Here is a 16,298-nt window from a genome sequence, read left to right on the forward strand (position 1 = left end):
CTGTGTGTACTGACCAAACAGGCCCCAGGAGTACAGATGGATACCCAGGAAATCTGGGACGGTAATGACAGAAGGCCAGTGGATCAATAGAGACATTACACACTGCAGCTAGCTGACAGCAGCACTGTCTCACTCTGATGGCCTCTCAGCACACACACTACCGAAACAACCGAGGGCTTTCTGGGATCATGTTTCAATATGGTCCCCTCAGGACGACACTGGCCCTGTGAGACACAGGAGGACAAGATTGATCACTGAGGCCAGGTTCTAATCCCTTGTTTTGGTATGCCTGCGCCCATGTCCTGGTAACCTCCCTGGTAACCTCCCTGGTAACCTAATGTAGCAGGCGTAAAATAAACACCTGAAACTACTGCAGACCCCTCCCCCCTCCCCCCGTGAAAAATACTACAGTTTACTATAGAATACTACAGTTTACTATAGAATACTACAGTTTACTATAGAATACTACAGTTTACTATAGAATACTACAGGTTACTATAGAATACTACAGTTTACTATAGAATACTACAGTTTACTATAGAATACTACAGTTTACTATAGAATACTACAGGTTACTATAGAATACTACAGTTTACTATAGAATACTACAGTTTACTATAAAATACTACAGTTTACTATAGAATACTACAGGTTATATAGAATACTACAGTTTACTATAGAATACTACAGTTTACTATAGAATACTACAGTTTACTATAGAATACTACAGTTTACTATGGAATACTACAGGTTACTATAGAATACTACAATTTACTATAGAATACTACAGTTTACTATAGAATACTACAGGTTACTATAGAATACTACAGTTTACTATAGAATACTACAGTTTACTATAGAATACTACAGGTTACTATAGAATACTACAGTTTACTATAGAATACTACAGTTTACTATAGAATACTACAGGTTACTATGGAATACTACAGGTTACTATGGAATACTACAGTTTACTATAGAATACTACAGTTTACTATAGAATACTACAGTACTGGGTGACTTCCGGTTGGGTGACGTAAGAAGACATGTTTGAGAAAGGTCCCCAATTAAACTATTATTTTAAAGTCACTGATAGTTTTTTGGTTAAATGTATCAGTTGGTTATATTCTTTGAATAACTTTTTATGGTACTATGGGCAAGACCAACCCGAAGAGAACTGCTATGACCAACACATCGTCGAAGGCCGAACCAACTACTCAAACACCGAAAATGTCTTCCGTGGCCAGCACTGCTGCAGAGTCTGAGGCCTTGTCTATGACCACGCCTGTAGTTGAGCTAGCTAAACAGAGAAGTAGCCTAAAAGAGGATATGGCTTCTCTCATCAGAGCCACCAGACTTGTTAACATGCTGCTGTGCGGTTTGTTGCTAACGTTTCTTTGCTACCTGCCAACTTTAAGTTTTTTACTTTTTAATTACCGTTTTATATTTTTTATTTTTCCTCCTCGCTCAACTTTTTTGATTCAACTTTTTCACTACGGACACTTTATCTGGACATGGTTATACACAACCTCCACCAGCCAAAGCTAAGATGTAACATTAACATTATGCCTTCTAATTGCAGTCGCTATACTCATAAAATACAGGAGAATGATCGCCTTATGGAGACGAAATCTGTGTTGCAAGCCCAGCTTCAGACGCAATCGTTAGGTAAGGGTAATTTCAGTGTAGGAAAGGATGAAACAGCGTCTGTGCCACCAGTAAGTACAGATAGTAGTATGAATCCCCTCGCACGGTCCCTGCAGCCGGACAATTTTCTCATGGCTTCTGGAAGGAAATGCTGTAGGAACTCAACCGGTGTCACTCATTCAGACGACAGAAACTTTCAACCAGTTCTTCCTGTCACGTTCTGACCTTAGTTCCTTTGTTTTGTCTTTTGTTTTAGAATGGTCAGGGCGTGAGTTGGGTGGGTTGTCTATGTTAGTTTTTCTATGATTTTCTATTTCTGTGTTTGGCCTGGTATGGTTCTCAATCAGAGGCAGCTGTCAATCGTTGTCCCTGATTGAGAACCATATTTAGGTAGCCTGTTTTCCTTTGTGTTTTGTGAACTGTTTCGGTTGTCACTTTGTTTTTTTGTATTTTGTAGTGTTCAGTTTCTTATTAAAAATATGAACACTAACCACGCTGCGCTTTGGTCCGATCCTTCTTCCCATGACAGCCGTTACGTTACCTATTAAGCAAAGAGTCAGAGTCCGCGTCCTCCCTGGTCTCTCCCCTTCCCGTTACGGGGTCTGAGACGCTGAAGCCTCCCACCATTAGCTCTGACAAATTGAAAACCCTAGTCTTTGGCAACTCCATTACCCGTAGTATTAGACTTAAAACGAATCATCCAGCGATCATACACTGTTTACCAGGGGGCAGGGCTACCGACGTTAAGGCTAATCTGAGGATGGTGCTGGCTAAGGCTAAAACTGGCGAGTGTATAGAGATATCGTTATCCACGTCAGCACCAATTACTGTATGTGTAGATATGGTTAAAGTGACTATGCATATATGATAAACATAGAGTAGCAGTAGCGTAAAAGAGGGGTTGGCGGGTGGTGGGACACAATGCAAATAGTCCAGGTAGCCAGGTATTTGAATATCTGTTCAGGAGTCTTATGGCTTGGGGGTAAAAACTGTTGAGAAGCCTTTTTGTCCTAGACTTGGCACTCCTGTGCCGCTTGCCATGCGGTAGTAGAGAAAACAGTCTATGACCGGGGTGGCTGGGGTCTTTGACAATTTTTTATGGCCTTCCTCTGACACCGCCCAAGCAATTGCTGTACCAGGCAGTGATGCAATCAGCTCTTGATGGTGCAGCTGGAGAACGTTTTGAGGATCTGAGGACCCATGCCAAATCTTTTTAGTTTCCTGAAGGGGAATAGGCTTTGTCGTGCCCTGTTCAGGACTGTCTTGGTGTGTTTGGACCATTCTAGTTTGTTGGTGATGTGGACACCAAGGAACTTGAAGCTCTCAACCTGCTACACTACAGCCCCATCGATGAGAATGGGAGCATGCTTGGTCCTCCTTTTCCTGTAGTCCTCCTTTTCCTGTAGTCCTCCTTTTCCATAATGTTAACTTTCACTGCTATGCGGACGATGCACAGCTGTACATTTCGATGAAACATGGCGAAGATCCAAAATTGCCCTCACTGGAAGCTTGTGTTTCAGACATAAGGAAGTGGATGGCAGCAAATGTTTTACATTTAAACTCGGACAAAACAGAGATGCTAGTTCTAGGTCACAAGAAACAAAGAGATCTTCTGTTGGATCTGACAATTAATCTTGATGGTTGTACAGTCATCTCAAATAAAACTGTGAAGGACCTCGGCGTTACTCTAGAACCTGATCTCTCTTTTGACGAACTTATCAAAATTATTTCAAGGACAGCTTTTTTCCATCTTCGTAACATTTAAAAAATCTGAAACTTTCTGTCTTAAAATGATGCAGAAAAATGAATCCATGCTTTTGTCACTTCTAGATTAGACTACTGCAATGCTCTACTTTCCGGCTACCCGGATAAAGCACTAAATAAACTTCAGTTAGTGCTAAACACGGCTGCTAGAATCTTGACGAGAACCAAAACATTTGATCATATTACTCCAGTGCTAGCCTCTCTACACTGGCTTCCTGTTAAGGTTACAGCTGATTTCAAGGTTTTACTGCTAACCTACAAAGCATTACCTATTACCTAAAGCATTACCTAATATTTCCTATTTGGTCCTGCCGTACATACCTACACGTATGCTATGATCACAAGACGCAGGCCTCCTCACTGTCCCTAGAATTTCTAAGCAAACAGCTGGAGGCAGGGCTTTCTCCTATAGAGCTCCATTTTAATGGAATGGTCTGCCTCTCCATGTGAGAGACACAGATTCCGTCTCAACCTTTAAGTCTTTATTGAAGACTCATCTCTTCAGTAGGTCCTATGATTGAGTGTAGTGTGGCCCAGGGGTGTGAAGGTGAATGGAAAGACACTGGAGCAACGAACCGCCCTTGCTGTCTCTGCCTAACCGGTTCCCCTCTCTCCACTCGGATTCTCTGCCTCTAACCCTATTACTGGGGCTGAGTCACTGGCTACTGGTGCTCTTCCATGCCGTCCCTAGGAGGGGTGCGTCATTTAAGTGGGTTGAGTCACAGACGTGATCTTTCTGTCCGGGTTGGCGGCCCACTCGGGTTTGTGCGGTGCGGGAGATCTTCATGGGCTATACTCGGCCTTGCCTCAGGGTAGTAGGTTGGTGGTTGAAGATATCCCTCTAGTGGTGTGGGGGCTGTGCCTTGGCAAAGTGGGTAGGGTTATATCCTACCTATTTGGCTATTGTCGGACAGGGCCACAGTGTCATCTGACACCTCCTGTCTCAGCCTCCAGTATTTATGCTGCAATAGTTTATGTGTCGTGGGTTTAGGGTCAGTCTGTTATATCTGGAGTATTTCTCCTGTCTCATCCGGTGTCCTGTGTGAATTTAAGTATGCTCCCACTAATTATCTCTCTCTCTTTCTCCCTCTCTCTTCTCTCAGATGACCTGAGCCCTAGGACCATGCCTGGCCTGATGACTACTTGCTGTCCCCAGTGCACCTGGTCATGCTGCTGCTCCAGTTTCAACTGTTCTGCCTGTGGCTATGGATCCCTGACCTGTTCACCGGACGTGCTACCTTGTCCCGGACCTGCTGTTTTGGACTCTCTCTACCGCACCTGCTGTCTCTAACTCTGAATGATCAGCTATGAAAAGCCAACTGACATTTACTCCTGACCTGTTGCACCCTCTACAACCACTGTAATTATTATCTGACCCTGCTGGTCGTCTATGAACGTTTGAACATCTTGGCCATGTTCTGTTATAATTTCCACCCGGCACAGCCAGAAGAGGACTGGCCACCCCTCAGAGCCTGTTTCCACTCTAGGTTTCTTTTTAGGTTCCAGCCTTTCTAGGGAGTTTTTCCTAGCCAACGTGCTTCTACACCTGCATTGCTTGCTGTTTGGGGTTTTAGGCTGGGTTTCTGTACAGCACTTTGTGATATCGGCTGATGTAAAAAGGGCTTTATAAATACATTTGATTGATTGATCAGTACTTCGCTGGCACCTCTCCAAACTTCCATTGACGTTTTTCGAGAAACAGTCAACACGAATGGGCCACACTTCATTACACTAGAAGGTTTCTCCGCTGACAAAGCCTGACAATTTCCGAGCTAGAGGCAGCTGTCTCTCATATGAAAACAGCCAACACAGCTCTACTTTCCAAGGTAGATTTGTTGGAGAATTATACAAAAACGGAAAATATCTGTATCGTTGGCGTCATGGAGGGAATTGAGACTGGAGTCAACCCTGTGAAATTTGTCTCCGACATGCTGATATACAGTTGAAGTCAGAAGTTTACATACACTTAGGTTGGAGTCATTAAAACGTGTTTTTCAACCAATCCACAAATGTCTTGTTAACAAACTATAGTTTTGGCAAGTCGGTTTGGACATCTACTTTCTGCAAGTAATTGGTTAATTGATTATTTCACTTATAATTCACTGTATCATAATTCCAGTGGGTCAGAAGTTTACATACACTCAGTTGACTGTGCCTTTAAACAGCTTGGAAAATTCCAGAAAATTATATCATGGCTTTAGAAGCTTCTGATAGGCTAATTGACCACATTTGAGTCAATTGGAGGAGTACCTGTGGATGTATTTCAAGGCCTTCAAACTCAGTGCCTCTTTGCTTGACATCACAGGAAAATCAAAAGAAATCAGCCAAGACCTCAGAAAAACAATTGTAGACCGCCACAAGTCTGGTTCATCCTTGGGAGCAATTTCCAAACGCCTGAAGGTACCACGTTCATCTGTACAAACAATAGTACGCAAGTATAAACACCATGGGACCATGCAGCTGTCACACCACTCAGGATGGAGACGCGTTCTGTATCCTAGAGATGAACATACTTTGGTGCAAAAAGTGCAAATGAATCCCAGAACAGCAAAGAACCCTGTGAAGATGCTGGAGGAAACAGGTACAGAATTATCTATATCCACAGTACAACGAGTCCTATATCGACATAACCTGAAAAGCCACTCAGCAAGAAAGAGCCACTGCTCCAAAACTGCCATAAAAAAAGCCAGGCTACGGTTTGCAACTGCACATGGGGACAAAGATTGTACTTTTTGGAGAAATGTCCTCTGGTCTGATGAAACAAAAATAGAACTGTTTGGCATTAATGACCATTGTTATGTTTGGATGGAAAAGGGGGAGGCTTGCAAGCCGAAGAACACCATCCCAACCGTGAAGCACGGGGGTGACAGCATCATGTTGTGGGGGTGCTTTGCTGAAGGAGGGCCTAGTGCACTTCACAAAATAGATGGCATCATGAGGGAAAATGATGTGGATATATTGAAGCAACATCTCAAGACATCATTCGGAATGTTAAGCTTGGTCGCAAACGGGTCTTCCAAATGGACAATGACCAAGCATACTTCCAAAGTTGTGGCAAAATGGCTTAAGGACAACAAAGTCAAGGTATTGGAGGGGCCATTACAAAGCCCTGACCTCAATCCCATATAAAATTTGTGGGCAGAACAGAAAAAGTGTGCGCGAGCAAGGAGGCCTACAAACCTGACTCAGTTACACCAGCTCTGTCAGGAAAAATGGGCCAAAATTCATCCAACTTATTGTGGGAAGCTTGTGGAAGGCTACCCAAAACATTTTACCCGAGTTAAACAATTTATCGGCAATGCTACTAAATACTAATTGAGTGTATGTGAACTTCTGACCCACTGGGAATGTGATTAAATAAATAAAAGCTGAAATAAATCAATCTCTCAACTATTATCCTGACATTTTACTTTCTTAAAATAAAGTGGTGATCCTAACTGACCTAATACAGGGAATTTTTACTAGGATTAAATATCAGGTATTGTGAAAAACTGAGTTTAAATGTATTTGGCTAAGGTGTATGTAAACTTGGTACTTCAACTTTATCTACCCCAGTCAAGTTTATGAAGGTATTTCCAAATCTGCCAGTTTATTCGCACTCAAAACCCAACCTTTCCAATTATATCACCCGGATCGGTTTTGCATGACCTTTTGAAAACACCTTTTCAACTAAATTGACTCATGCCATATTCTTTAGATAAGCATGTCCCTTGATAACCATGTCCCTTGATAACCTTAATAAAATCAGTTGGAAAAGGAACTTGGTGGAGAGATCTCTGATGAAGTCTGGAATTGTGTAAATGGAAGCTCCTCTTGTGCCCTGCTCAGCCTTAAACAGTTTAAGGTACTTCACCGTATCCATTTCAGTAGGGCCAGACTGTTCAAATTATACCCAAATGTTGATGGTACATGTGACAGGTGTAAAAGCTCCTTGGCGGACTTGACTCACCATATCCAGGTCGAGGGGGAACAAAAAGGGGGAAAATGTACGATATGTTTACACTGTGAATAAAAAAATATATATAAATATATATAAGTATATTTTTTAAAATACTACAGTACCTACTATAGAGTTCTGTAGTAAACTGAAGTCTACTGTAGAATACTATGCTACGCACTGTAGTATACCTTGATCATGTGTAGTACTTACTATAGGATGTTGTAGTGTACTGTAAATACTACAGTACAGTCTGCAAAAACTACAGTGAATACTATAGTATTTCAGAAGTAAGATGGCGCTGACATAGATGGTCGCCTCACTTCAGGTCCTTAGGAAACTATGCAGTTATTTGTTATTTTATGTATTATTTCCTACATTGTTAGCCCAGGAAATCTCAAGTGTTATTACATACAGCCGGGAAGAACTATTTGCGCAAAAGTGAACGCTCGAAACACCGCTTTTAATCATGGCAAGGCGACTGGAAATATGACCAAATACAAACAGTGCAGCTATTCCCTCTGCAAGGCAATCAAAAAAGCAAAGCCTCAGTAGAGAGACAAAGTAGAGTCGCAATTCAGTGGTTCAAACACAGAACGTATGTGGCAGGGTCTACAGTCAATCATGGATTACAAAAAGAAAACCAGCCATGACGCGGACATCGACGTCTTGCTCCCAGACAAATTAAACAACTTATTTGCTCGCTTTGAGGACAATACAGTGCCACTGACGCGAACCGCTACCAAAGCCTGTGGGCTCTCCTTCTCCGTGGCCAACGTGTTAACCCTCGCAAGGCTGCCGGCCCAGACGGCATCCCTAGCCGTGTCCTTAGAGCGCAGACCAGCTGACTGGTGTGTTTACGGACATATTCAATCGATCCATATCCCAGTCTGTTGTCCCCATGTGCTTCAAAATGGACACCATTGTTCCTGTTTCCAAGAACGCTAAGGTAACTGAACTAAATGACTATCGCCCTGTTGCACTCACTTCTGTCATCATGAAGTGCTTTGAGAGACTAGGCAAGGAGCATATCACCTCCACCCCACCTGATACCCTAGACCTACTCCAATTTGCTTACCGCCCCAATAGGTCCACAGACGATGCAATCGCCATCACTCTGCACACTGCCCTATCCCATCTGGACAAGAGGAATACCTATGAAAGAATGCTGTTCATTGACTACAGCTCAGCATTTAATACCATAGTACCCTCCAAACTCGTCACTAAGCTCGAAACCCTGGGTCTCTACCCCGTCCTATGCAACTGAGTCCTGGACTTTCTGACGGGCTGCACCCAGGTGGTGAAGGTAGGAAACAACATCTCCACCCCACTGATCCTAAACACTGGGGCCCCACAAGAGTGCGTCCTCAGCCCTCTCCTGTACTCTCTGTTCACCCATGACTGCGTGACCATGCACGCCTCCAACTCAATCATCAAGTTTGCAGACGACACTACAGTGGTAGGCTTTATTACCAACAATGAAGAGACGGCCTACAGGGAGGAAGTGAGGGCCCTCAGTGTGTGGTGTCAGGAATATAACCTCTCACTCAACATCAACAAAACAAAGGAGATGATGGTGGACTTCAGGAAACAGCACACGAAGCACCCCCCACCCCCCATCCACATCGACGGGACAGTTGTGGAGAAGGTAGAAAGTTTTAAGTTCCTCGGCGTACAGTCATGGCCAAACGTTTTGAGAATTACACAAATATTAATTTCCACAAAGTTTGCTGCTTCAGTGTCTTTAGATATTTTTGTCAGATGTTACTATGGAATACTGAAGTATAATTACAAGCATTTCATAAGTGTCAAAGGCTTTTATTGACAATTACATGAAGTTGATGCAAAGAGTCAATATTTGCAGTGTTGACCCTTCTTTTTCAAGACCTCTGCAATCCGCCCTGGCATGCTGTCAATTAACTTCTGGGACACATCCTGACTGATGGCAGCCCATTCTTGCATAATCAATGCTTGGAGTTTGTCCGAATTTGTTGTTTTTTGTTTGTCCACCCGCCTCTTGAGGATTGACCACAAGTTCTCAATGGGATTAAGGTCTAGGGATTTTCCTGGCCATGGACCCAAAATATCGATGTTTTGTTCCCCGAGCCACTTAGTTATCACTTTTGCCTTATGGCAAGGTGCTCCATCATGCTGGAAAAGGCATTGTTCGTCACCAAACTGTTCTTGGATGGTTGGGAGAAGTTGCTCTCAGAGGATGTGTTCGTACCATTCTTTATTCGTGGCTGTGTTCTTAGGCAAAATTGTGAGTGAGCCCACTCCATTGGCTGAGAAGCAACCCCACACATGAATGGTTTCAGGATGCTTTACTGTTGGCATGACACAGGACGCTCACCTTGTCTTCTCCGGACAAGTTTTTTTTCCGGATGCCCCAAACATTCGGAAAGGGGATTCATCTGAGAAAATGACTTTACCCCAGTCCTCAGCTGTCCAATCCCTGTACCTTTTGCAGAATATCAGTCTGTCCCTGGCGTTTTTACTGGAGAGAAGTGGCTTCTTTGTTGCCCTTCTTGACACCAGGCCATACCCCAAAAGTCTTCGCCTCACTGTGCATGCAGATGCACTCACACCTGCTGCCATTCCTGAGCAAGCTCTGTACTGGTGGTGCCCCATTCCCACAGCTGAATCAACTTTAGGAGACGGTACTTGCTGGAATTTCTTGGGCACTCTGAAGCCTTCTTCACAACAATTGAACCGCTCTCCTTGAAGTTCTTGATGATCCGATAAATGGTTGATTTAGGTGCAATCTTACTGGCAGCAATATCCTTGGCTGTGAAGCTCTTTTTGTAGAAAGCAATGATGACGGCACGTGTTTCCTTGCAGGGAACCATGGTTGACAGAGGAAGAACAATGATCACAAGCACCGCACTCCAGTCTGTTTTTTGAACTCAATCAGCATGACAGAGTGATCTCCAGCCTTGTCCTCGTCAACACTAACACCTGTGTTAACGAGAAAATCACTGACATGATGTCAGCTGGTCCTTTTATGGCAGGGCTGAAATGCAGTGGAAATGTTTTTTTGGGGATTCAGTTCATTTGCATGGCAAAGAGGGACTTTGCAATTAATTGCAATTCATCTGATCCCTCTTCATAACATTCTGGAGTATATGCAAATTGCCATCATACAAACTGAGGCAGCAGACTTTGTGAAAATTAATATTTGTGTCATTCTCAAAACTTTTGGCCACGACTGTACACATCACGGACAAACTGAAATGGTCCACCCACACAGCCAGCCTGGTGAAGAAAGTGCAACAGGGCCTCTTCAACCTCAGGAGGATTAAGAAATTTGTCTTGTCACCTAAAACCCTCACAAACTTTTACAGATGGACAATCGAGAATTTCCTGTTGGGTTGTATCACCACCTGGTACGACAACTGCACCGCCCTCAACCGCAAGGCTCTCCAGAGGGCAGTGCGGTCTGCACAACGCATCACCAGGGGCAAACTACCTGCCCTCCAGGACACCTACACCACCCGATATCACAGGAAGGCCAAAAAGATAATCAAGGACAACAACCACCCGAGCCACTGCTTGTTCACCCCGCTATCATCCAGAAGGCGAGGTCAGTACAGGTGCATCAAAGCTGGGACCGGGAGACTGAAAAACAGCTTCAATCTCAAGGTCATCAGACTGTTAAACAGCCATCACGAACATAAAGAGGCAACGACCCTGAGCACACAGCCAAGACAACGCAGGAGTGGCTTTGTGACAAGTCTCTGAATGTACTTGAGTGGTCCAGCCAGAACCTGGACTTGAACATCTCTGAAGAGACCTGCAAATAGCTGTGCAGCAACCCTCCCCATCCAACCTGACAAAGCTTGAGAGGATCTGCAGAGAAGAAAGGGAGAAACTCCCCAAATACAGGTGTGCCAAGCTTGTAGCGTTATACCCAAGAAGGCTGTAATCGCTGCCAAAGGTGCTTCAACAAAGTTCTGAGTAAAGGGTCTGAATACTTAGGTAAATGTAAAATTGTAGTTTTTTTTATAAATTTGCAAAAATATCTAAAAACATATATTTGCTTTGTCATTATGGGTAGATTGGTGTGGAAAAAAATAACAATTTCATCAATTTTAGAATAAGGCAGTAACGTAACAAAATGTGGAACAAGTCAAGGGGTCTGAATACTTTCGGCATGCTCTGCATGTGTATCACACTTCCCATCGGGAGAGAGAGACCCATTTTGGCTGGTGTTGCAGTAAAATGGTTTTCATATCACAAACACAATTCTGTAGGCACACAGTGTGAAAAAAAGTCTAGTCAAATTATCTTCTGAGCAAATCAATTGTGAGATTGTGTTTTTTCTGTCCCCACCTGTTTCCTCTCTCAAATTCAAATCTTAATTGGCTGCAATGATGGATTATGTCATTAATCTGAATATTTAACGCACTGTGACTTTTGAGCGTCACAGACAAAGATTTTTACGTTGGATTGTTCTCATCACAAAATGGAAACAATGACCTCAAGGGATTTACAACCTCACAGTTAGTCCATGCAAATGGGTCCAGCATACCTTAACATTCTGACAAGGTGTACAGTATGGCTTCTATACAGAGAGAGCAGAGAATATCACCTGCCTTATTTTCATGAACCTTCCTTCCAGCATAAAACATAATATCTCTGTCATAGTCAAGGAAGTCCTATCATATTCCTGTCAAATAGACATTAAATAATAAAATAACGCCCCATATACTACTGGCTCCATGTCATCTACAAGACCCTGCTAGGTAAAGTCCCCCCTTATCTCAGCTCGCTGGTCACCATAGCATCTCCCACCTGTAGCACACGCTCCAGCAGGTATATCTCTCTAGTCACCCCCAAAACCAATTCTTTCTTTGGCCGCCTCTCCTTCCAGTTCTCTGCTGCCAATGACTGGAACGAACTACAAAAAGCACTGAAACTGGAAACACTTATCTCCCTCACTAGCTTTAAGCACCAACTGTCAGAACAGCTCACAGATTACTGCACCTGTACATAGCCCACCTATATTTTAGCCCAAACAACTACCTCTTTCCCTACTGTATTTAATTTATTTTTTTATTTTGCTCCTTTGCACCCCATTATTTTTATTTCTACTTTGCACATTCTTCCATTGCAAATCTACCATTCCAGTGTTTTACTTGCTATATTGTATTTACTTTACCACCATGGCCTTTTTTTGCCTTTACCTCCCTTATCTCACCTCATTTTCTCACATCGTATATAGACTTGTTTATACTGTATTATTGACTGTATGTTTGTTTTACTCCATGTGTAACTCTGTGTCGTTGTATGTGTCAAACTGCTTTGCTTTATCTTGGCCAGGTCGCAATTGTAAATGAGAACTTGTTCTCAACTTGCCTACCTGGTTAAATAAAGGTTAAATAAATAAATAAATAAAAATTCATTTTCCGATTTCTATCGGGTAAAATATTACATTTGCACCATGGCTCTGTGGTGGAGAATCCGAACGGCCAAAACTGTTTGTGCATCAGAACATAGGAGACATTTACAGCAGAGGTGATAAGACAACCCATTAGATAACGTGGGAACATTCTATGGCCTGGATTAAAGAGGACCTTTTATTAATGCAGTAAGTACAAAAAGCCTTGGGCATAACCCAGATCTGTGGTGCAAAGAAAGTAACAGGGATATGTGTAATCACAGGGATAACAGGGATATGTGTAATCACAGGGGTAACAGAGATAGGTGGCATCACAGGGGTAACAGAGATAGGTGGCATCACAGGGGTAACAGAGATATGTGTAATCACAGGGGTAACAGAGATAGGTGGCATCACAGGGGTAACAGAGATATGTGTAATCACAGGGGTAACAGAGATAGGTGGCATCACAGGGGTAACAGAGATAGGTGGCATCACAGGGGTAACATAGATAGGTGGCATCACAGGGGTAACAGAGATAGGTGGCATCACAGGGGTAACAGAGATATGTGTAATCACAGGGGTAACAGAGATAGGTGGCATCACAGGGGTAACAGAGATAGGTGGCATCACAGGGGTAACAGAGATAGGTGGCATCACAGGGGTAACAGAGATAGGTGGCATCACAGGGGTAACAGTAGGAGTAGAAGTTGGTTATTCCACTGTTACTGTTAAGTCGGTGTGCATTAATTGTGACTACACCTTGACATTTTGACTGAATAAATTCAAAATAGCTTTCAGAGGTGAGCTATAGCAGCTACAGCAGAGAGAGAGACAGAGAAAGAGAGAGAGCTGTACAATGGATGGACCAATGAATCTCCCTCTGATCTACATCCCCAATTCACCAGGAGGAATTGTAAGCCTGTCAAATCATCTCTCTCTCTCACTCTCTCTTTCCACCGCCCACCCCGCAAGCAAGCACGTATGCAGAGAGAGAGAGAAGGAGAGAGAGAGACAGAGAAAGAGCGAGAGGTGAGAGAGAGTGTGAGAGAGAGAGATAGAGAGAGAGAGAGAGAAGGGGAGAGAGGAGAGAGAGAGAGAGAGAGAGGAGAGAGAAGGAGACAGAGAGAGACAGAGACAGAGACAGAGAGGAGAGAGAGAGAGAGGAGAGAGAGAGAAGGAGAGAGAGGAGACAGAGAGACAGAGACAGAGAGAGAGGAGAGAGACAGAGAGAGAGAGCTCCCTCTGCTGGAACCTGTTTGCTTAACTTCACATTGAAAACCTTGAGTAGATTCATATGATCAACAAAACCCTGTTTACTGAGTGAAACAAAAATGCTTTCTTACTACAGTGGAAGAGTATTGTATTAGATCTATCCAAGAATAGGGTTTTGAATCTGTCCCAAAGTTCAAACTTGGTGGACAGTTGCTGTATGTGTATTTAGGATACGCTGAGTTAAATGATGACCACCATGTCTTCACGTTGACTATATCAGACCACCAGTTTGTCTGCTGACAAGGGAGAAAAGGGGTTTGACTTAAAAACAGAGAGAAAACTAATTCAATACAGTGGTCACATTACCTAACATCCATTTACTGTACTTCTGGTTATGATTGGATTCAGATGTTCAATGCAACACATTTCTATGCATAGTCACTTTGCCCCAACCTACATGTACAAATGACCTCGACTAACCTGTACCCCCACACGTTGATTCAGTACCGGTACCCCCATAGCCTTGTTATTGTTATGTCATTTTATTTTGTTACTTTAGTTTATTTAGTAAATATTTTCTTAACTCTATTTCTTGACTGCATTGTTGGTTAAGGGCTTGTAAGTAAGCATTTCACTGTTGTATTCGGCGCATGTGACAAGTACAATTTGATTTGATTGTTGTCCATTAAAAACATTGCTTTCTGACATGATAAAGGAGGGATAACACTTGACTTGTGTAACACACATTTAATGTAGAAAAAATAATGAACATAACACAAAATATAACGGTGTTGAGCTGTGCTGTAGCTATATAATGTAAAACCTAAAGCTTTTATTTACACATATACGGTAAATAGAAGGATCTTTTTTTAACTAGTTGACAACACAACAGATCCTGTGTGAAATTGTGTAATGCTTCTCTCGGGCCAGTGGCTGGAATGTTAGAGTTGTTGTAGTGCATCTTGTCCTTTGATTGTGTCCTGACTCATTACGTTCAGTGGCTAGACATTAGACCTATTGACCAGGGGTGTATTCATTAGATGAAGACCATAGCAAAATGTTGCAAAACGTTTTGCAATGGTAACTGTTTGCTCCAAACCAGAAAACATTTTGAAAAAGAAAAAAAACAGAGGTGTTTCTATTGGACTGTCACACCCTGACTATAGAGAGATGTTTATTCTCTGTTGGCTGGGTCGTGATAGTGACTAGGGTGGGTCATCTAGGTGATTGATGGTTTATGTTGGCCTGGTGTGGTTCCCAATCAGAGACAGCCGTTTATCGTTGTCTCTGATTGGGGATCATATTTAGGCAGCCATTTCCTCATTGTGCTTTGTGGGATCTGGTCTACAGATAGCTGCACGCCAGTAGCGTCACGGGTCGGTCGATGAATTAAAATATGCGGAACTCTATGCACGCTGCACCTTGGGCCGCTCATTATGACAAATGTTACATGGACAAATTCCGGTAGGTCCCTCCCTGTTTCCTTACATTTGGTTCCATGTGGGTTCTTCGTGAATACACCCCAGACATAGAAAACATGGTTAAAACAAGAACAGAGGTTAACACAAATTAACAATATAGTTTTAGAGGTTTGTACATGTTAATGCATTTTTGGGGAATTTGAATTTACAAACCCCATCCCTACAAACTAACTCAGGATGCAGATGTGTGGTTGAGGAGGGTTCCTTTAGTCTACTCATAAGCCAGGAATAGAGCTCTGTTGGAGGGGAAGTGGGGGTTAGACCAGAATACAAAGCAGGGACACCTGGAACAGAGGCAATACACCAAGCACATCATGAACATCATGCATACATAAAACCCCATACATGTGAAATCTAAAGGGGCTCAAACTAGAAAGCTGTGACAGACAAAGCTATCACAAACTAAATAGCTCTACTGCTAAACCATATCACATTACATGTGGGGACAATCCTAATCTTCTGTAGATAATGAGTTAATTCATTTCTGTTATCTGGAAAACAAAGCTGCCAACATGAAAGGAAATTATTGGGTGATAATCAGTTAACTTCTGACTGATTTAACACTACATTTGAGTTTCACAGAATGCACCTAGTTTAGAAGACCTTGGATAAACTGTAGAATCAGATTATTAAAACTAATGTGGAGGAAGATGTTGTCACCTTCTGTCCTTATTATACCGAGCAGCGTTCTGAGAAACCCAGCCAGCCTGACATGGCGTGAACCTGGACTCTGGATTTGACACTGCCAATCAAAAGCTGCCCCCCCCCCCAACTCCCCCAACAGATTAAGAGTGGGACAACATCTATCAAAGACAAAAACAAATAACACATAATATCAGTTGGGTGAAGCCGTACCAGTACCACAGACTAGATC

Source organism: Oncorhynchus masou, chromosome 8 (assembly GCF_036934945.1).
Source record: "Oncorhynchus masou masou isolate Uvic2021 chromosome 8, UVic_Omas_1.1, whole genome shotgun sequence".
Classification (NCBI taxonomy): domain Eukaryota; kingdom Metazoa; phylum Chordata; class Actinopteri; order Salmoniformes; family Salmonidae; genus Oncorhynchus; species Oncorhynchus masou.